Below are 25,091 nucleotides of genomic sequence, written 5' to 3' on the forward strand. Positions count from 1 at the left end.
TTTAAATACCTTCCTATAAAAGGAATACTTCAGAAAGTCATATCACTGTGGGTTTTGCACCCGTCATGTTTCTCACTATAACCCAGTATTGTAGTGAGTATGAATCAGATAGACCTGAGGTGCTTTCGAATGATGTCCAGAGACTTTTTTTCTCTTTTGGCCATTTCTTCAGCATTAAAGACTCTAGAGACAACTTTGCATTTGTATTTTCATTAAGTCTCTTTGTAAATTTTAATAATATGATTGTTGCTTTGATGGATAATTAAAGATACGTAGTTAGAATATAGCTGCTGTTTTTAAAACATGCTTTGTATATATGTTTGTGTATTGATGTATACATATATATATACATATATATATATATATATATATATATACATATATACCTTCATACATATCAAATTAACATCAGAGACTACATTGCTTCATATAATTTGATATAATTCTGAATCCATTCATTTAATTAATATTTACTGTGTACCCATTGTGTATCAAATGCACATTTAAACTTTAGGGATGTAGAAGCAAAGCTAATAATGAATGATTGTCATGTAACTTACATTTTATTGATGGAAGGAAATGATGACAAATAAGTATATAAAGATATTCTCATAAAGAGAAGTGCTAGCAGATAATCATTAGGCTAACACAGTGGTTATTTGACACAAACAATTAGGAAAAGAAAGAGTTACTCCTTTAAGTAGGGATCAGTGATGATCTAAGGGAAAGTAAATAGAAAACCAAGACCAAAATGATTAGCAAGAAGGAGCAATTGGAAGATTTTAGTTAAAAAAAAAAAAAAAAGCAATTGAGCTGATAATAAACTTAATTCAGCCGTGAGGAAGGAATTGAGTCCACCTTTATATAGTTGAAAACTTTAATTGGTTGGAGCTGTTTTTTTTTTTTAATCCAATAAACTTTAATGCTCTGCTATTTTCATTTTCTGCTGTGTGAGTGCATGAAAGGGAAACACCTGGCTATTATTCAACAGCGTGGAAGGCTATTCATTCTTCCCATCCTAAATGGCTGGCCCGGCTGGCCTCTGATTGTACCATTTTGGACAAATTACCTGATATCTTGGGTGATTTTTATTTATTTTTTTCAGTGCTCAATGAAGGACAATCATGCCTACCTGTTATCTTGCCTGAGATTAAGATTGGAAGAGAAATCGTAAAGGATCAGTCATGCTGTACTCAAGAGGCAAGATTCGAGAATCAGATGTGTAAACAGATCTGAAAGTTTAAACAAATTGCTTAGAATTTCTGCATTTATGTTTCTGATTTGGAAATTATAGGATAATAGAACCCATGTCAGTATAGTTATGAGAATTAAAAGAAATGACTTATGAACACCACCTAATGCAGAGTAAGTTCTCCTAATAAATTATTACTGCTATTACTTTAATCGGAAGATGTAGAGACTGTGAAGGTCTTTGTAACTGAGAGAAACTCCGTAAACAGAGGATATAATTATGTGTTTGGTAAGTAGTCAGATGATAATTATTAGGTATTAGCCTTAAGAATTTTGCTGAAGAATTACCTTTTTTTCTTACTTTGTGACATGTTTTGAGGAGAAAACTGAGCTCTTTCAGAACCATTCTACCTTACTACAATTCTTCACTGTTTCTGCTACATTTTTCTGTCCAGAATATCATTTTCAATTGGAGTACTGGACATGTAATAAGTCAACATATTTATTAGCTCCAAGGAGATAACTGTTCCTTGTCCTCCAAAGGAAGAATGAATGTTTTTATTTGACACTTCAGTCTTAACGAGACAAAGAAGTATTCCCTTCTGCATGCACTAGGTACAAGGTGAATGAAGATAAATGGAGACAGTTTTAGACATTCAAGAATAAGTACGGTCAGAATAAAAGGGTCACTTCCATTTCTATGCTTAAGAAAGCTAACAAATCCATAATGAACAATTGGATTCTACAGAAATGTGCAATTACTAAGGGTACTATCTCACTTTTAGCAATTTAATTGTCTCCAAAAGACTACCAAAAAACCCCATGTCATAATCTCTAGCTTTTTTTTATGTATTTGCCTCCTGAAGCTTTTATGATGACTTGCATTAGTAATGGAGTTTATATAAGTCAATTTAATCATTCTAAGCTTATTCTTCTGATAGACGTCAGTTAGAGTAGAAATCTCCTTGCCCAATATCTGAATCCTATCTTGTATAGACACAGGTGTATGACAGTATAGACTTTTTCTACAAATCCTCTCTATAAAATAAGAATCAGAGACTATACCCTAACCTTAAGACAGCAAAGCAATTAATATTGCAAAATTTTAAAGGGACTGTTGTTAAAATAAGAAAACTAACTCTGTTGCACAATGTGGAATTAGTTATTTACATTAGAAATGGAGAAACCGAGGTTCAGGGAGTACAGGTAGGTTGCTATGACCACAACCAAGTTGTGGAGACAAGTTAACCCAACTCAAGATGCCTGGCCTGAGACGTAGCTTATAGCCATCATTGGTCTGTATAAAGCAAAGTATCTTACCATGCTGCACCCAATGGCCTCAAAGTGTTACATCAGGATCCACACTTTCTGGTTTCAGCCTTAACATTTTACCAGTTATTTGTTTGTTTGTTTCACTTGCTGATTTCCCTGACATCTCTGCTCAACTGATAGCTTCTTAGTTTTCCTTTATCACCTCATCTGAAATAGAAAGCTCTGACACACTCTTTCATCTGTTTTCTTTTTCTTCATAGATACTATTACTTGGTATTCCATATTCTATTCATATTCTATTCTATCACCTGGACCACAGGAATCTTGAAAGGAGATGATTCCCTTGTTTAGTGTTGTACCATGATCACTGCAAGAGCTCAACATAGGCTAGAGAACTAGAGGAACATATGAAAAAATACTAAAATAACACAAAAAGTAAGGGTCATTTTTAAGTACAGGACCTGGCACAAATAACACACTTAAAAGTCAACTGTTTTATTTTTGTCATAAAAACAACAGTAGTAGTTATAGTTTATCTAAAGTATTTAAAGCGCCAAGAAAAGCCACTAAATTCTTCGGAATAGACCTAAATTGCTGAGAGAGAACTAATACTTGAAACCACTTTGTTAAAAAAATAAAAGCATCTTAATATAATCCCAGAGAAATACAACAATCCAGTAATATCTTATGTGTTAAAAAATGTCAGCAATTAACAGTGGCTTCCATGTTGACATGATAAACTCTAAGCTTAGAAGGAGAGATAGAAAATATATTAAAGCCCTTTTGCAAGAAGAATGAGTGACTTTTTAAATTTTATATTCATCTCAATTTGGCAAATGATAGCCTTTATTTTTAATCACCTATATATTTGAGTCATAGTTTAGGTGGTACAACATAATATTAGCCAGCATATTTGATTTACAAGGTTTTGGATACATTTTCTTTAACCAAACGCAAAATTAAGCTTAAGATTTTTATATTGCTGAAGAACTAAATTACTTAAAATGTAATGCACTCCAAAGGGGAAAAAAACAGCTAGTTTTATAGATTACTAAAATTATATTCATAGTTTGCAGTTTATAGTGGCTGCACTGATTTTTTATTTCATGCATCAAATTTGCAAAATTGTTTTGTTAATCATAGTGTAGATTTGTTGTCCAACATTATTTCTCCACCCATGGAAAAGTTAATAGTAGTATATGTCATCAGTCACAAAGACATTATTTCCATGTCCTTATTCAGAAATTCAGACATCTTATGTAGGGAAGGCTGACTTGGTTGTCTATAAAACCACTTCAGTTTATAAGAAACAATTACGTAGTTAACTTGTAGACTCTGCAGTGCAGTGGGGGAGTGATGTAAGCAATTCCTTGCTATCAGATAGTGTACGTTATTTGTAGGAGGTACAGAAGAAAGTGGCTTCTTGGCTGATATAGCATGTTCTTCTGGGGGAACAGAAAAAGATTAATCGTCAGCTCTGCCACATTATCCATGGTTTCTCTAAAACTAATGATTTTGATGATGGATTGGGAGTCATTTTCAGATATACATATAGTTATAGACACAGACAGACACAGATATAGATATAGATTCTGTAGTATATAATCTAAAAACGGTATATACATACCGTGGAACTAACCTAGAGCTCACTTTGTTCTGTCCAATAATAATCCTCTATGTGGGTAAACCTGGTCCACTGTGCAAGATAATAAAGCCAAGGAACATATAAAATGAGCAATTGATACATCACAGAGCACTAATGTCCTGTTGTTGCCAGTTACAGTTTGGAACCTCAGATTGTTCCCAGTTCTTCTAATAATTTGATTATATGAGATACTGTAATGCTTTTTAAATTAATACTACTCTCTGGCCTACTTTGGTGTGAGTTCTTTCTTAATTTACAACCAAACAAGTTGTAATTAACAAACTTACATTTGCTGTGCGCCAAGTGTTCGATTCCAGGGATACAACTGACAAGTGTGAACATCATGGCGAAAGGAATTTGAAGTGAAAAAAAAAAAAAAAAGTTAATTTTTTTCCAAACTATGCATAGGTTTTGTCAATAAACACAGTGGTTTTTGAAGTTATCCTAAACCAAAATTAATGATAAAGGATATAGAGAAAACTGTCCATAACAACTAAAGCAAAGGCATATGGAATAGTGTGAGAAAAGTTAAATATTGGGAAGGGAAAAATAATGTTAATGGTTAAATTAAAAAATACAGATTTCTGCTATCACACTCAGTTCTTAGATAGCAAAAAAAAAAAAAAAACACAAGCACACACACATAAAATTAAGACTGTTCGTTATGTTTTATAAGAAGATGATTTGAATAGATAAGGGATATAGGCAAGGTAACTTGTATATTCTTAACTATTAGTAATGTTCTAAAAGTAGGATGTGTAATAAAATAAAAGATGGAGTAGAACCAAACAGTGAAAGGATGACAAGGCAAATTAGAAGGACATGTCAGATGTGTAAAATGAGTTCACATAAGGGGCTGGGGATTTAGCTCAGTGGCATAAGCACCTGGTGAGTTCGATCCCTGGTACCGGAAAAAAGAAAAAGACAAAAAAAAAAAAAAATTTCACATATTTAAATTTACATGGATTTAAGTAACCTAGTGTTAAACAGAGAAAGACAGATTGGAATACTACATGGTATTTGGAGAAAAGGAGGGGAAAATGTATTCAATAGAAGATGAATGAAAGAATGGTGTGCTTGGGAATATTCAAAGGATCAGCTTTCTTATGGGGAAGTTGTTTGCCCAGGTAGTAAAAGTCTTCTTCTCATCTTTTCTTCTTTCTTCTGTGGACAAAGCAGTCACTATTCATTAAATCCCTTCCATTCTGCATAGGTATTTCTAATCCTCACTCCAGGATCTCTTCTAAATATTTTTATTGTTACTGACAAACCCGATGAATTTTCATGCATCACTCTCCTGGATGCCTGTGTTTGCTTATAAAGATAGGCAAAAATCAAACCATTACCGGTAAACATGTAACATTTGAAAAATATAAAAATTAAAAAAAAAAAAAAAAACCTTTTCCAAAGAACTAGCTAAAATACCCATGTCTGAAATCTAGCTTTCATATTTTACATCCCTTTGATTCTTTCTAAAATACACCCAAAGTCACACCCTGCTTGTTTTCTGTACTTGCCAAGCTGGCACTTGGCATTTCTTGTCTGTTCCTAACATAACGACAGCCTATTTTCAATAACTGCTTCTACTGAAGGGAAAGCCAGGTTAAGGAAAAACTTCACATAGGAGAGTCACCCTTAATCCATCCTTTTCTCACATTATAATCAGCCAATTCGTACTATTGGGCCATTTCATATTGGACTTTAATCATTGCACTTCAATTATCTGTTTGTCCCTAGAATTCTACCTTAGACTGTGACCAAGTGGAGGGCAGCCAAGTCCCATTCATTTTTAATTCTCAGCGACTCGCTGCAATTTGCAGTATTGTAGATGCTCAGGAAATTTTGGCTCGCTTAATCACAATTCTGACACTACACTTACAGCATTCTGCCCACCTCTGTATTTTAATAAATACTATGGTGGGTTATAGTTTATTTTCTGTGCATTTGGCAAGAGAAAGTACCTTATCTGGTTTGTCTGTTTGTTTCTTTATTGTCTAGTGCATAGTATATATTAAAGACATTTTGCATATTTGAATTAAACAAATAAATGAATGGATCCACTGACTAAAGAGAATTTATTTGTGAAAATAGTTTTTATTTCTTTGGAGTAAGTTGCCGGAAGTGAAACTATAAGATTGCATAGTAATTTCATATTTAATTTGTTTTTTTTTTTATTTTATTAGTAATTATTGACAGTATGTAATTACATAATGATTTCATTCATTTTGGGTAGTTGGTATATGTATATAAACCATCTTAATTTTTTAACTTCTCTTCCTCTACCTCTCCTATCATTCCATCTCTTGTATGCTTTTCTTTTATTATAGGTCTATCTCCTATTTCCTATTATCAAACTGTCATTTGGATCTTGAAATTAGTTATACTTTGGATTGCTCATATAAGAAAAACTATACCATATTTTTTCTGATTAATTTCACTTATTGTTATTGTCAAAGATGCATTTATTTTCCTACAAATTATTCAAATAATATATTCTTCTTTATTGTAGCATATTATATCTACTGTACATAAATGCCATATTTCCTTTATCTGTTGATGAACATATATTCTGCTTCTAAGATGTAGCTATTATGTGTAGCTGTGCTATAAACGTTGGCATTGATGTATCATTGAAATAAGTTTTTAACACTTTCAGCAAGATATCCAGAAGAAGGAGAACCGGGTCAAATGAAATTTCTTTAAGTTTAGTTTTTTACTAAACTGATTTCCATACTAGTTTACATTTCCTTTGTCAATACAGATAGGTTCTTTTTCCCTCAGAGCTTTACTAACATTTGTTAATGTTTGATTTCTTTATGATAGCCATTCTTTCTGGGGTAAGATGGAGTTTTGGTGTTGTTTTAATTTGAATCTCTGTAATGGACAGGGATTGTGAACATTTTTTCATGGCTTTATTAACCATTTTTACTTCTTCTGGGTAACACTTATTTTTCTAAATAGTCCAGTTTTGAATTGGATCTTTTATTTTGGCAGGGTCAATTTCTTTTAGTTCATTATATGTTATAGAAATTAATTCTCTGAAGAATAACTAATACATTTCCCCCATTTTGTAGATTGTGTCATCACTATATAAGTTGTTTCCTTTGCTCTGTAGAGATTTTTAATTTGATAAAATCCCATTGTGTTTTATTGTGGTTGTTATGGTTTTTTAAAATTTTATTTTAAAGGGAAGAAAACAGAACAATAAAATGAAACAAAACAAAATAGTGAGAACCTGACAATGGATTTCAAAACCAGGACAGAAGAGAATCTACCACAGTTATTCTATTGCAGATGATTCTCCTCAAAATAGTTGCTCAGACCCCTGGCTTCAGGTTTCAAAAGTCAATCAAACAATACAAGTCTTAGGTAGTTTCTTTATGTTAGGTGCCATCATCTGTGAATAACTTAGTTTGTCTTTTCTTTCTAGTGTGTAACTCTTATTTCTTCTCTTGAATGATTGCTCTGGTTCAATAGTCCAATGGGTCTTAGAAAATCAAAAACCACCAAAAGCTGGCACACAGAAGGAACTTATGAAAATCAGAGTAGAAATTAATGACAAAGAATCAAAAAAATCAAAAGCCAGTTCTTCCAAAGAATAAACAGCACAGATAAATCATTAGATAATCCTACCAAAAGAAAGAAAGAATATACCTTTGACTGGAATTCAAAACAAAAAAAAAGGTGAAATTACAATGGATATTTCTGAAATCTGCAATATTACTAGTAAGTATTTGGAAAGCCTGTACTCCTACAGTAGATTCATGAATGTAGAAAAAAATAGATTCCTGGCTTCATATAAATTACAGAACAGAATGAAGAAATATAAAATACTGAATAATCTAATACAGGTACTAAAATTGAAGCCTATGCAGAAAACTTAGTAACCAAGAAAATAATTTATTCATAATTTATGGATTCACCACTAGTTTTCAAGAATTTTAATGTAGATCTAATACCATTGCCCTTCAAATCCTTTAATGAAATCGAAAGGAAAGGGGCACGCCCAAAGTCACTTCTAGAAGCTAGTATTATCTTGATTCCAAAATCGTAAAATGACCCAAAAAGGCCAGTCTAATGAACATAGAAGCAAAAATTCCAAAGAAACTGGCAAAAAATAAACGCAAAAAAATCGTTGAAAAGACCATTATGACCAAGTAGGCTTCATCCCATAAATGCAGGTTGGCTCAGTATTTCCAAATCAGTAAATGGAATACATCACATGGCACAGAAGGAAAGAAAGTCATGCATTCATCTCAAAAATCCGAAAGAGTCTTCGACAAAATCTGACATTTATTCATGCTTAAAACAAAACTGACAAAAATAGTTATAGAAAGACTTCATCTCAGTCTAATAAAAAGCGTTTATGACAAACCTTCTGCCAACGTCATATTAAATAAGGAAAAACTAAAATTGTTTCTTCTAAATCTAGAACAAGACAAAGATGTCCATTGCTATCACTCTTGTTCAATATAGTTTTTAAAGTATACTATATATGCAAGAGGAGTGGGAGAGAGGGGAAAAAAATGAACAAGAAAGGCATGTACCAGTTTCCCCAAGCAAGTACAATAACATAATAAACATTTATATTAAATATAATGAAATAAAGGCAAATTACAGTATTGTTGTTAATTTGCAGCATGGAGAAGTATGAAAATGATTAGGGGTTGGTAAAATATATATATATATAATTTACTGGCAAATTTTCAGTTTGAGATGCAATGGAAAATCCAGATAGCCGATCTAGCCCAGAAGTATTAGTAATCTATTTCTAAAGCACATTTTGTGCTGTTCTATCTTCTGTGGTTCAGTAATATCATGAAATGATTCAACTCTTTTTCTCTGCTTGTGTGATTCATCCACCTGGAGTAATCCTATTTTTCTTTTATAGCTCTCTTCTTTTTCAAAGTTCTACTTGTGCTACATAAACTATACAAATCTGATCCTCTCAAATCATTTCTAGCCTATCCAATGGCATGTGTTTCTCCCTCTTTCTTAGTATTATTTTGTATTTCAGAGAGGTCTATACAGTAGAATTTCATGCTGTATCCTGTACTGTGTTCATTCATTGAGCATGATTATTGTATATCACATTTGTTTTATCCACAGTAAAATTTCAAGCCCCTAAATGTGGAGCTCAGTTTCTGTTTAAAATTCATAAACTATAAGAAAGACATTTTTATTCAATATATATAATGTATTATCTTAATGGTGGTTACAAATATAAAACCAGGAATTTTTGAAAGGTTTAGGAAAGTTGCATGTATTAAAGTACTATTTTTGCGTGTTTAATAGTAGACATATTTGAATAATAGATGTGTTAGATATAGGTACATGTGAGTGATGAATGATAAGCTTTGGTGAATGACATGAACATTATATGAGTGCCCATATCACACCAAAATTAGTAGCTATGCCGTAGGAATTAGCTGATATCACACATAATGTAACTTTTTATGTCATACACATTTTTTAAGCATTTAAGGTTAAACTTTTCTCCTTTTTAGCCCGGGGCTCTAATCCTGTATATCTCTGAACTACTGAATAGAAGTTAAGAGAAATGTAAGGTTTGCAAATGTCATACATTTATGCGACTTGCATAAATTACTTTCTAGGTTTTTCTTTTTCTTTTTAAACTCTGAAATGTTTTATCAAGCTTGGGAAAAATATTATGCATAATTGCTACACTTTAGATTGCAATATACTATACCAAACTAATCATAGATATTTATAGCCTGCATAAACTCTGTTTGCCCATCCATGGCAAACATTTAATACAGCTAGTTCATCTGGAAAGGAAGTTAAATTAAATAAGCCAAAATGGATGTGATGCATATTCACAAAAAAGTGGTGTTTAGATTGAGCTAACAAAAAAGGAAGTCAGGCCTCAGCAAAATGAGCTAAAATTTAGTATGCCTGTTTCTCTGTGAGATATCAGCTTTTCTCTTACCTTTGTGTCCATTATTTTTAAACCATGTTTTGTGTCACATTATTATTAAATCCTCTAAAATCTAATTCATCTCTATTCTATGCTGCAAAGATGCAATAAAAACTTATTCTCTAGCTCACATGTATAAATCCCAAAACAGCATAAGATGATTCAAATGAAATTTTGAGGTAGATTTTACTATTTTCAACATGAGAATAAATTTCATTTAAGTGAATATGTATAATAAAGTAGAGCTAACTAAATCTAGTATTTTAAGTATGAAGATAATGATACTATTAAATTTTCAAGGATTTGAAGAATAGCTATACTTTTGTATGTCTATAAAATTATATATATATATATATATATATATATATATATATATATATATATGTGCTTGTGTTTTAATTTAAATGATTCATTTTCCAGTGCTGGAAAGGCTAAAGAAACATTTATAGTATCAAATAATTCTGGTTTGGAAAGCGCTTTAGACTTGTGTTTTTAAATCATAATACAGGTCCATAATATCTTAACTACAAATCCAAAATTCAGCAAACCCTAAGTATCAAAAGAATTTTATAAACTAGTTTTGTGTCAAAACTGCATTAGAACTGATGTAGTAGATATTAAATCTTGTTTCATTGCTAGAAACAAATGAATGATGATTTATTGTGTATGATTATTCCATGATAAGAATTTTAAAAAATCATATATTCTGAAACAATATGGTTCAAAGTTTCCAGATAAGAGATTTTGAAAATGATGAAATCATTTTCCTATTCAAAGCAGCATCACTGCCATTTCCTTATATCTAAGCACACAAATAGACTTGTTTTTGTTTTTTTCTATAATATATAAGCAAGAAGTGTGTTGAGGAAAGAGTTTTTGAGAAGAAAATAGAGACATGGACTAATATTTTCAGGTCCGCAATCCACTTAGGTGACATTTGATCCTAAACATTTGCACAGTTATCATTGAAAAGTTAATCAAACTTTTTATTTTGTCCTGAATGATTGAGATTTTGGGCCAAACAGATACCTTTCATGTTGCATGTGAGAAAATGTGCCCTAGAACTTAGGCAAGGGCAGTCTCTTCAGAACCTGTCCACTGTGGCAGGCATCGTGAAGGCTGACCATATGGGAAGCACAAGAATGCAAGAATTTTGATGTGACCATAGCACTCCTGACTGTGAAGTGGTGTGCCTTCCACGGAAGCAGCTGGACTAAAACGTGAAAAGGGAATTCTGTTGCAAGCAATGATTGGCCTTGCATTAAGTGATGACAGCAATAATGATTCATGCGTCTGTAGGAAATATACCATTAACAAATTCAAGAAATAACCTGAGAACACTTTCAGAGGCGAAAAATCTTGAAAATGTAAATGTCAAGTCATTCTAATCAGGATATAAAATTAAAAGTGAAGCTGATGAGAGCAAGTGACATCTAGATGTAGTAGATCAGGAATGTACTTATTTTTCTCATCAATAAGCAACTATTAAGGCCATGTTTAGGGGACATGCTAGTGGAAAAATGCCCCTCAAAATACCACCAGCCATTATCTTCTTTAGCGCAATTTGTTTCCAAACCTATTGTGTATATGAAAATCCATTAAAAATGTATTCTTCATTTCCCATATAATGTTGCTTTATTTCAGTGTTATGCTTCAGAATCTTATTATCTCATGCATGATGTATTACTATACACTTGTAATCATTGTCTGTTCTCTTGATCTATAATACTTGCAATTTCCTTTGTCTTCTGCCCAAGTTTGTTATTTAAAACTTACTTTAGTTAGTTAAATCAATTTGTCAGATGAAATGATAGTTCTCGTTGATAGAAATATCACAATTTTAACACTCACCATTGTTCTAATTCTGAATTGATCCCATGTTCTATACATTGTCCTTCTTAAAGTTACTTTTGACTCTGATCTCAATGCAAATTACCTAAGTCTCACCATTACTTGAATTCTTGTTTATTTTCCAGTCTACATTGCTCTCTCTTTGAAATACATGTGACCTCTATGCCCTGAGCAGAGCACATCCATAGCTTACTGCAGAACAAATAAATGCATCCAATTTATGTTGTACTTTTGTGGAATTTTCTCAAAATTATGAAGAATCATCCCTATAGGGACTCTCTCAAACAAGAGAATCTCAGAATTTCTAAGCATGATGGTAATTATTTTATACAAATACCATAGACCTCAACAAAGGTGGATCTATGGCTATTAATCACAACTTATGCCACCATTTTTCTTGCAAATTACCAAATAAACTTTGATGAGTTTGGCATGTGACTATTGGAATGTAGTCAAGAAATGGCATTCAGAGCCTGGCTCTGATGCTGGGGTGATATACAGATATGATTGATGACTTCAAAACTTTCTTTTGGAAAAATTTATACTTCCTACAGAAGTGGAAGAACATTACTCACTATGATATTTGGCCACTTATAAATTGTGTACTTTAAGCTAGTGAATCAATTGCTCTTTCAATTGCTAGCAAGCAAAGAGGGTGTGGAGAAGTCATTTATTAAATGTATTTCAGCATCAGTGAAGGCAAGGGAATCTGGAATTGCATACTATCTTGAAAGCATTGTCTGTTGACAGATGAAGGCAAGAGAAATGTGAGGTTTAATGTATCAAATCTTACATATATATAATATTGAGATATGAGATAAATATCGACATATTCATATGAGAAATTTAGCTTTCAGATGATATTTCCAATTAGTGTAGTCTATCTTTGACATCATAGTAAGAGTCAATTCCCACATCACAGAGACTATGCGTTCCTAGGAATTATAGGAATTTAGATGCATTAGCATAGCAGGTATCAAGATCTTCTGTTGCTATGTATGTGCATATCTAGCATTTCTGTGTAAAGAAAAACCATTTAAAATAGGTTTTGTGAATAATTTTCAGTAATACTCTCCTATTTGTTTCATTTCTACTTTTCTTGCAAATTGTGCAATTCTTTAATTTTTTTTCCAATATTCAACATGACTCTTTGCCTGTATCTATGTTTTTCTCACATAGCTTATTTTAGAAACTCAGTTTTCCCAGTGTTGCTTCCTCTATGCATAAATGCTTCCATTCTCTGAGTATTTTTGAGAGATTAGCTTTTGTCTTAGTTTTCATCCTCCTTTTCTCATCTCTTCCCCAGAAAGAAGATGTGGAACCTAAGTGGTACTTTGAGCAAAAGATAAAATGCATCATTTATTCTTTCCCAAGCTGTTTCTTTTAAGCCAGCATATCTACTTGACTGTTTCAAACTTTTATTTCCTGTATTATGAGATCCTATGAACTAGGACCTAGATGTTAAGTCTGGAGCAATTATGTCTGTGTTTTTGCATTTGGATCACCATGAATAAAGCAGCACTTTTTACTGTATGTAATTAAATACCTATATGAACACTCTATTTCAACAAATATGAATTGGAATATCAAAAATTAGAGGAAGAATTTATTGCCAAATAGCCTCAACATCCCAAACTCTATTCTCCAACCATGTTATTAAGTGATACTATTTTTTTATTTCTATAATTATATTATGATTGAGGTCTGAAAAAGAATGAAAGTCACTTGTTTTTAAGTTATCTTATTTAGTTTTGTCCTGATCTTTAAATAATTATATATGAGTGACTATTTTAAAAAAAGGAAAGAGCGATGGATCTATTAAAAAAATCTTTCCTAAATCAGAGTGCCAGAATCTTTGCCAAAGTATTTGCTTTATTACTAGAAAATAATAGTGTTTTCAATGCTTTCATCATGCATTTAAACTTTCATCTTTTAATATTTTGTGAGATCATATGCAACAATATATTTCTACATCTTTAGTTATTTCATAACTTCTGTATTTTATAAATTATACATTCATTTCTTCTCTATACATAAGTGTTCTCAATTTTAATTAGTATGGTATATGCCCATTTTGAACTACATCAATTTTTCCATATTATATCATTTTAAATAAATCTCAAGAGTAAATCTCATTCATTTCATGCATAAATAATTGTGTTTTAGAAGCATATTATAAAAATAAGTGTAGTATATTTGTGTACCTAAATAAATATCACTTATAATGTTAAATCTTTATTCACTGTTAAACTGTCATTTTTAAATAAATATCTTTTTTATTTGTCTTAAATGTCCTTTTAAAAGTAAATATCTTGTTCTGCTTTAGTTACTTAGTAATGAAAAATATGCTTACATATTCTGTTGCACTGATATTTTTGTATCACTTATATTCCATTCATGTACACTTTCCTACTCAAGTGCTCTTTTTTCCTCTTCCTGACTTTGGTATCTGAGGAAATTCTACAGCTTAGAATTTGATAATCACATTCCCAAGAATGTTTTTGCTTACACTTCTTTACCCTGGTTTCCAGTAAACAAGTACTTGGATTTTACCCACTGTCCAGCATAGTAACTTTTAGATGTGCACCTTTGGCCTTTAAAATCACAATTACAATTAATTAAAAATATTACTCTCATAGTAGAAAACTCTACTATAGAGTGCTGTGCAAGAGGATTTATCTTGCTTACATTTAATTGTTTGGCAGTCGCCCTCTGAAGGTGATTCTGCGTGCTGTCTTCAAGAGCATTACAGTGCTCTGTCTTTTGTAAGCAGCAGTAGATGATCAGCACTTAGCTCTTTAGAATCCGCAAAATGATTGTTACAATGCTACCATCTATAAGCTTGCATTCTTATATGAAAAAAGAAATTTCCTCTTACCTATTCAAATTCCAGTGGTATAATTTATATTTAAAAAGTAGAATAAATACTTGGATTTTTCATTTTCTAATTTCCACAATAATAGGTTTAACTACTTAACATATGCAAAAGATAAAATATTTGATTATAGTCAATCTATTGATTTTTTTAAATGTGCGCATGTTCCAGATACCAACTTTGGAGAGTGGAAGCCTCCCTAAATTGGCTTGTCCATTTTATTTATTTATTTCTGAATGCTCAGCATTCATTGGCACTAGATTTTACATTGTTTCTAACTTATTTCAGTGAGGAGATCAAGAATTGTTATAAAGACAAAGTATATCATGCGCTTTTTAAAGATAAAATTATGTATATCTATTCTTTCATTTCTAGTTGAATTAAACTCTATAAGAATTGCATTTTACCTTTTAATTTTTATAGTAGTGTATCACTTTAAAAATAGTTTAATCTAATTGTTAGTAACAACATATTGATGGAATATAGTCCCTCATTTGTTTTGTCCAGTAATGCAGCAAAACAACCTCAAAAATCCATCAATAAAGTTATGGTGTGTTAACATCAAGTTATTTTATTTTTCAGTCTTTTGGAATCATTTTTCTCTTTATGATAATTTCACCAATATACATGTCGTTGATACATGTAAATTTCAGTAATAAAACAAGGATTTGTCCCTAGAGAAACTGGAGCATAAGAGCCAATTTTGAAAGCACTACCTATGGAAAACAGACAACTTTCCTCATATCGGTAAATAAAATTATACCCATGTTATACGAACTTAACTAAGTCAAAACCACCTTAATCTCTATATCTGAAAAAGCTAGAAGTCACCCTCTGTCTGTTCCCATTTCACTCCCTCAGTCACTTATTTTTCTTGTTCTTTTCTCATTTGATTACTTTTATTCAGTGATCACGTCTCAGCCTTTTGGCTAAGACTGTGTTGTATTTTTATTCAATGGATTCATTATTAAGATTCTTATTGAGGTTATCCCTAACACCTTTAGGCTTCTGTCTTCAGCATTCTAAAATCACTGAAAAATAAGTGTCTCTCTTTTTAACAATTTCACAAATGTCTGGAATCAGGACCTCATTGGTTCTGGTGTAGCATATCATTTTCTTTCAGTTTTGAGAGAGAGATAAATGCACTGATTGGCCTAGGCTGGACTTGTCCACATTAAATGAAAGAGCAAAGAATGCTTCTTCAATGGAAATTTCCTGTACTTTTATCAGATATGGCAAATTAATGCTTGATGGCCAAAAACAGCAAAAGCCAGGGTCATTTATAAAAGAAGATAATTTGATAATTAAAATTAATTTATGATGCTAAGTACTTCATCATCAGATCACACAGGTTCACAAAAACTGTTGACACTATATAATTAGAATTCCACAGCATGTTAGAGTTGGAAGGAATAATAGAAATTAAATTGTCCAGACTCTTCATTTTCATTGAATAGAACTAAATTCAGAATATTTATTTATAAAACTGTATGCTATAGAAATAGATCCAATTATATCAATTGAGACATACGCTTAAAGGAATCAAAACCAGTAGATGATAGAAATTCCCACACAATCATGTTTATAATTGTATTACTTAAAATAACTATGTTATGTAATAGGTCTAGATGCCTAACAATCAATGAATGGTTAAAAAAGCATTATATACAGTGGAGTATTATTCAGTCACAAAGAGGAATAAAATTACATCATTGGAAGCAAAATAGGGATAATGAGAGAGCATTGTGTTAGCTAAATAAGCCAGACTCAGAAAGATAACTCTTATATGTGGAATCCATTCAGGAACATGTTCACATGAATGTAGAAAAGGTACTATTAGGAAAGAAAAGGAAACAGTGGCTAAAAGACATTTATAAAAGCAGGTGCAATTAATGCAATTTTAATGCAATTAAAATACATTATTTGTATGTGTTAAATGTCATAATGTACAATATGCTTATATGTTTCAGTTAATATATGGTAAAATATAATAAAAGAGGATAACAGTTTTTGTTCATTGAGAACTTTTATCTACCAAGACCACTGTGTTCTTTGCCAGGAGTAACTCATTTATTTGGAAAATAAATCTATGAAGTTAGTAATGTTTTAAAAGTGATGAACAGTGGCAGAAAGTGAAAGATAACTTACTGATGATGGTGTAAGAAGAAGTAGCTCAGGACTTCACTTTAAACTCTAGCACTCTGGCTCCATAGCCCATGCTTTTGACCAAGTGATACTTTCTGGGGTTTGCTGCAGCACGTGGAAGATGTGACCCTCATAGGAGAAACAGGAATGTGTTTTTTGTGCCTTTCGTTTTAAATCCTATGAATCTACCTAAAATTTTAGTAAGTCTACCTGAACTACAAACAGCTTATATGCTGTCTTGACACAGCATAAGCATTGCCAGTACATTGTCCTCCAGATAAACTCCAGTTCGAAACTGACTGAGATATCTATCCTAACTAAAACCAAAAATTAATATATGTATATACATTTTTAAATTTAAATTTTGTCAAATTGACCCTGTCAATTTTTACTTATAGATCTCTATGCACTAAGAAGTTTGCCACAATAAATACTTGATCTTAAATTATATGGAAGTTCAAATCTCCTCTTTCAAATGTCAAGAAACATTTCACTGTTTTCACTAATCTTTGGGGCAAACATGTGAAATACTATGAAACAGGCCAATATATACGAAGTGTAATATGTTTATTTCCAAAATGAATAAAAGTGTAGAAAAAATTATACTCATTGAATTGATTTTTGTGCATTGATAGCTTCATATTTTATGGTAGAAAACACTCTGAATACAAAGAAAACAATGAATTAGGAAATGACAAAAATATGTACAATTCATGCTTTAAAAAGTAGCTGCCTAGAAAAAGATCAAGTACTATACCATTATATTATGTTATGTTACAATATGTACTATTGTAATGTGTTATATAATAAGCTATGTTAAATTATTTTATATGATACTTCATATTAATATGGGAAGCATGGGAAATTTTGAGTATTTCAAAGAGCAAAGTGTACATTTAGAAACAAATGCTAACTAAAATGATGGGCTTTTTATTAGTGTCTTATTTGGGTTGGGAATACATTTCAGAGAATATTGCTCACCTACAAGCCCCCAGCATCTTCTGATCATCAACTCCCAATGTGCCTAACTTGCCAAATACTGATACATCCATGAGAGCATTTTGTTAGCTCTGTTGTTTAAAGGCTACTAACAATAGGGCCTAAATTCAGAATTCTATGAATAAAGGCTTAAAATCTATGACCTCAATTTCTCCCAATAGGCAACTTTGGAAAGGAGATTTATTGTGTATTATTTTAACCAGAGACAAAAAAAAATTACAAGTTCGAATTTCCAATAAACCATATTTCTTTCATGAAGAATTCCTACTGAAGCCACACGACTCCAGGAAGGCATATGTCTTTCATTGTGGAAAGGGCACATATCACTCTAGCAAATACTCCTGTTGGTGAATTGTTAACAGTACTATCAGGAAGGGTTTATGTGATGATCCTGGAGATAATTGAGAAATTTTGGATGCTTGTTCTTCTCTACCAAATCTGGCTTATGTTATTTCTGAGCCAAGCTGTTGACCTTTTCTTACTTCTTTTGTTAAGCTCTGGCACCAAGAGGATTATGTATCCAAACAATTTTAGAGAACCTTTTCACCAAGAGACAAGAAGGGGCTTAAATTTTAGTGGCTGCTGCTGCATTTAACCTATTTAATTGGAACACGTTAATTAGATCTAATTGCAAAGTTGTTTTAATTGGAAAATCAAGCATTGCACCGATATTGGTGTGCATGATTAAACAAAGTAACTGAGGTCACCAGCAGATTGTGTAAGATTCATGCCTGTGATGGATTAAGTATGAAAGTTAATCAATTTAATTTGTGTGATTGATGTTGATTCTTTCCTTTGGAAATTGCCTATTTGTATCTTATTTTTATCAGAATACTGTGTGTGGAATGCCAACTAAACTACAGTAGCACTTCAATTTGTTTATTTTGGTATAATGATGTGTTTATTTCGGATCTAAGTCATTTTAACATGGGTTTTGTGTCACTAATTAAGATTTTCAAGTTACTCAAGATAAAATTAGATTTTCTATTAAGAAAATTTAATTTTCTTGAGGAAATAACTCAGGCAACATGGGAAACTTAACCTATTAGTTCCATTAGTGCGGTTGATAGTTTATTGCTTTAAAACATATGCCAGGAGCTCAGGAACAAAGGTGTCCCTTTTTTAATCATCTCAGTGTCAATATGCTTTATGCTTCCTGATTACTATGAGGATAATTATAATAATAATGAGAAGATGAAGAACATTTATATAGTACTTATTATGTGCCAGGCATTGTTCTAATTCCATTAAATATAATAACTAATTTAATAATTTAAATTATGTAAATGCATTTCCTTCTGGGAACTTTCTTTCATCAAAGTCACAGTTTTAATATCTTATGTGTTGAATGCTATCTCCAGCACCATTGTGATCACATGTGATTAAGTCATTGCAAGATATAATTATTAGCCTAGGTCACATAGTTAATCAGCACTTGATAAATTTTTATCTTTAAAACTGAGGATACTGAACTTATTCATGAAGTGGAGGCTAAACCTTGCTTCAGTCACAGATCTCTAGAGAAGAACCAGCAGAGTAGGTGCTTTCTATTTTCAATGCTGTCTGAAGGGTAATGCTTATTTGTTGCTCTACACTGATTGGCCCTGTCATTCCACTTATGCGTAAAAGAAACAGTCCTCTGAAGGATCAGCTTGAAGAAAGTGGCTCAAAGAATTGTACTGGTACTTTGAAGCTCAGTATTTGTACACTAATACACAGGCAGGAGGTGATGCTGGATTTTTGAATCTAAAATTCATTGGACAGCTCCACAGGCTGGAAACACAGATTTCATTCTTGAAATCTATCTTCCTCAATAACAAAGCTTTGCTATTAAACCATTCAATTAACTTGAGGTAATCTATCTACATTATTGAGGATGATCACGTGTAACTAATGACAGTTGAGTATAAGTTTTGATCTTGCAGTAACACCTAGATAAGTGTTTGATTCAATAACTAAATAATTATAGCTAGTTGAGTTGACACATAAAATTCAACCATTGCATACCTTTAATTTATATGAATGGAATAACCAATTGTCAGGGGCCATGGCAATAGCTATCACTAAGTATAGGGAAAAACATATATAGCATTGTTTTGAAACTATATTTAGCAATATGTTTGCAATATCAACTAAAGTTTTGGTAGATATTGAAATTAGGCTCACTGGACAACTTTGCTTAATTTTTTTCTTTCTGTTGATCATTTTTCCAAACTTCCCTGCCATACAGGGGCTATGGAACTCAGTTTTAATCAAAAAGACATAAGCAAAGGAGTATTAAAAGAGGGATACTTTTATGGAAAATCTAATATTAGTTATCTAAAGAGAAAAAAAATTACTGCTACACAGATTTCCCCTTTTCTTTCTTCTTGGCTCAGCTAGTAGAGAAATCATGTACAAGAATTAGGAGAGAGCTCAACATACTAAATGTATCAGAGCTAAGACAAGAGCAAGCTTCATTCAGGATAATACTGAGTTATGCAATAAGTGGTAAGTATTGTCATCCACTGCACTTCTCATTATATAAGGGGGAAAAGTCCCTACTAGTCTAGGGTGTGTCACCTTTAATTGTCTGTGTTCTTAAATTTCTTGTTGTTGGTTTCTAATTACAATCCTAACTAAAAATTTTTAGTAGAATTGATTGTAAAAGGAGCATGAGTTTACATTTATTAGATATACAAAGTCAATTTTGATCTCAAACTGAACCATCATCTTTCCCAGTCAATGACTTTTCATCAGGAGAAGCAATTGTAAGTCATAACACACTACAAATGTTTGAAAATAAAATAAAGGACACTTACAAGGATAAAGAACATCTTGAGACATTTGTATAAAAATCGATGCACCTGGAGATGATATGTTATATATATGTATATGTATATAACATATATATATATATATATATATATATATATATATATATATTTCAAAATAAAACACAAGTAATAAGGACAAAGAAAAGAGAAAAAAAGTATTGAAATCCAGTGCAATGTATCTAAAAGTAAAACTTGATTTAGTACACTTATCTTACATGTTTTATAAGTTGTTTGGCCCAACTGGTTCTGTAGGCCTAATGGCTTGGGGTAGCACGGTGCCAGAGTCTCAGTAGCTCCAAACATAGAAGGGGATTTTCACAACAGATCCTGAGGAAGCTTTCAAATCACACTTGAAACACAGAAATATAGGAAAATGACAAAACGAAAGACCAAATTACAACCTCAAACCTCCAGCCCATCTCAAGAAACCCTAGGAGCGATGTATATAGAAGAAAATATATCCCATCCACCTCATATATCGGACACAATAGCCACTGAAATTGACAAGCAACTCCAGGAAGCTTTAAAGAAATTCAAACTCGAAATAATCTCCCAGATAAAAGAAGAAATGATAAAAGAAATGAAAGAGATTCTAAATATATCTAAAGAAAACACAGATAAAAAATTGGAGGAACTAAACAAAAAGATAGAATCCCTAGACGAGCAATATAAGAAACAAACAGAATACATAATGCAGATGCACAGAGATATACAGGAAATAAAAAACTCCACTGAAAGTTGTAAAAACTGCCTTAATGAAAGTGAAGATAGAATTTCAGACCTTGAAGACAGGATTGCAGCTAGTGAACAGGAAAGGAAAGATCTTTTGAAAATAACAAGGAACCAGGAAACAACAATTCAACAACTGCAAGACGATGCAAAGAAGAATAACATAAGAATGATAGGAATTAATGAAAGAGAGGGAGACAACATGAAGGATGTCAGGAGGATATTTAGAGAAGTAATAGCTGAAAATTTCCCAAGCATGAGATCAGAAACTGACATCAGGATCAGTGAAGCATATAGAACTCCAAACAGTCATAACCAAAATAAAACTACACCCAGACATATAATAATCACCATCCCAGAAATCCAACACAAGAATAGATTATTAAAAGCTGTCAGAGAGAAAAGACAGATCACTTATAAAGGAAAACCTATCAGAATCACAGCAGACTTCTCAGCACAAACGATAAAGTCAAGAAGAGCATGGAGTGAAGTATTCCAGATCCTAAAGCAAAATGATTTCCAACCAAGACTGATATATCCTGCAAAACTATCATTCAAAATAGATGGTGCAATACGATACTTCCATGACAAAGAACAGCTGAAGAACTTCATGAACACCAAACCAACCCTGCAAAAAATATTGAAAGACAGTTTAGATACACAAAGGAAAAAACCACTAAGCAAAGCAAATAATTAAACAGAACCGAAAGATAAAGATGCAACAGCAGAGAGATAACATTCCTACAATTAACCAGCATTTAACAGTAATAACCATTAATCTAAATGGTCTCAATGCACCAATCAAAAGAAACAGACTAGCAGAATGGATCAAGAAACAAAATCCAACCATATGCTGTTTACAGGAAACCCATCTAACCCAGAAAGATACTCACAGACTGAAAGTCAAAGGATGGAAAACAATTCTTCATGCAGCAGGAATCCAAAAAAAGGCAGGAGTAGCCATTCTGTTTGCAGACAACGTGAACTTTAAACCAACAATGACCATAAAGGACAAAGAAGGTCACTACATACTCGTAAGGGGAAAACTCGAAGAGGAAGACATAACTATCTTAAATATATACGCACCAAACTCCAGAGCACCCAGTTATATAAAACAATTATTAACAGAAATGAAAACTCAAATTATCAGTAACACAATTGTAACAGGAGACCTTAATACACCACTGACACCAAGGGACAGATCAACCAGACAGAAAATGAGCAAAGAAATAACAGAACTGAATCACACCTGTGAACAAATGGGTTTGATAGACATATACAGAATGTTCCACCCAACAACATCAGAATACACATTCTTCTCAGCAGTACATGGATCATTTTCTAAAATAGACCATATATTAGCTCACAGAACATATTTAAGCAAATGCAAAAGAGTTGAAATCATCCCTTGCATATTATCGGATCATAGCGCTCTGAAATTAGAAATTAATGACAAAGGATACTGCAAAAATTCCGCAAACACATGGAAACTAAATAACACACTCTTGAGTAATCAGTGGGTCACAGAAGAAATTAAAGAAGAAATTAAACAATACCTAAAAGAAAATGAAAATGCAGATACAACTTACCGGAATCTGTGGGATGCAATGAAAGCCGTTCTGAGAGGAAAATTTATTGCACTGAGTTCCCACATCAGGAAAACAGAACGAATACAAATAAATAACTTGATGTTACACCTCAAACAGCTAGAAAAAGAAGAGCAAGTCAAGCCCAAAGCCAAAAGAAGAGAGGAAATTATAAAAATCAGAGCAGAAATCAATGCAATAGAGACTAAGAAAACAATCCAAAGAATCAACGAATCAAAGAGTTGGTTCTTTGAAAGAATAAATAAAATCGATAAGCCCCTAGCCAACCTTATTAAAAAAAAGGAAAAATCACTACAGACCCAATAGAAATACAGAGGATCATCAACACCTATTTCGAAAACCTCTACTCTCAAAAGTTTGATAACACAGAAGAAATAGACAGATTCTTAGAAGCATATGAAGTACCAAAGCTAGATCAAGAGGATATAAAATTGTTGAATAACCCAATCACTGCTAATGAAATTGAGAATGTAATTGGGTCCTTGCCCACCAAGAACAGCCCAGGCCCAGATGGATTCACTGCAGAATTCTACAAGAAATATAAAGAAGACCTAATGCCGACACTCCTCAAACTATTCAATGAAATTGAAAGGGAAGCAATCCTTCCTAAATCATTCCTGGAAGCAAATATTACTCTAGTACCAAAACCTGAGAAAGACCCAACTATAAAAGAGAACTATAGACCGATCTCCCTAATGAACACAGATGCAAAAATCCTCAATAAAATATTGGCAAATAGGATCCAGCAAATCATCAAGAAGATTATACACCATGACCAAGTGGGATTCATCCCAGGAATGCAAGGATGGTTCAACATACACAAATCAATAAATGTAATCCACCATATCAATAAAGCCAAAAATAAGAATCACATGGTCATCTCTATAGATGCAGAAAAACCTTCGATAAGGTCCAACACTTATTCATGATAAGAACTTTACAGAAAATTGGAATAAATGGTCTTTACCTCAATATAATAAAGGCCATTTATGACAAACCAACAGCCAGCATCATACTAAATGGCCAAAAATTGAAAGCCTTTACTTTAAAATCGGGTACAAGACAAGGATGTCCTTTATCACCACTCCTATTTAATATAGTACTGGAAGTACTAGCCAGAGCAATTAGGCAAGAAAGAGAAATAAAAGGGGTAAAGATAGGAAAAGAAGAAGTTAAAGTATCATTGTTTGCAGATGACATGATACTCTACATAGAAGACCCCCTAAACTCCATTGAAATACTCTTAGATACAATAAATAAATTCAGTAATGTGGCTGGATACAAAATCAATACTCAGAAATCAATAGCATTCCTATACACGAACAACAAAATTACAGAGAGGGAAATAAGAGAAACTGGACTATTCACATTAGCAAGCAAAAAAATGAAATATTTAGGAATTACTCTTACGAAAGAAGTGAAAACTTATACAGTGAAAATTATAATACACTGAAAAAGGAAATTGAAGATTATCTCAGAAAATGGAAAGACATCCCTTGCTCATGGATAGGAAGAACAAACATTGTGAAAATGGCCATTCTCCCAAAACTGTTATACAGATTCAATGCAATCCCAATAGAAATACCATCAACATACCTTATAGATCTAGAGAAATCACTCCTAAATTTCATCTGGAAACAGAAGAGACCTAGAATCGCAAAGGCAATTCTAAGCAGCAAAGGCAAAGCAGGAGGCATCACAATCCCTGACTTGAAGTTATACTACAAAGCAACAGTAGTAAAATCAACATGGTATTGGAATCTAAACAGAGCTGAAGATCAGTGGAATAGATTAGAAGATACAACCACAACTACGAACACACTCAACCACCTTATTTTTGATAAAGGAGCCAAGCAGGTTCACTGGAAGAACGACAGTCTCTTTAATAAATGGTGCTGGAAAAACTGGCTCTCCATTTGCCGAAAACTAAAGCTAGACCCATGTCTATCACCATGTACTAAATTAAAATCTAAATGGGTCAAAGATCTGAATATTAAAACAGAAACACTAAATCTATTGGAAG

General features: G+C 32.3%; 1 long non-coding RNA gene across 1 annotated transcript in view; it reads left to right on the top strand.

Annotated features, from left to right (window-relative positions):
- LOC134471711 (uncharacterized) overlaps nucleotides 1-25,091 on the top strand; it is a 1,254,606-nt gene that overhangs the window by 407,268 nt on the left and 822,247 nt on the right. The gene's annotated exons all lie outside the window — the stretch shown is intronic.

This window comes from Cavia porcellus, unplaced genomic scaffold (genome assembly GCF_034190915.1).
Source record: "Cavia porcellus strain 051 isolate PalLab524CR breed Dunkin Hartley unplaced genomic scaffold, mCavPor4.1 scaffold_19, whole genome shotgun sequence".
NCBI lineage: Eukaryota > Metazoa > Chordata > Mammalia > Rodentia > Caviidae > Cavia > Cavia porcellus.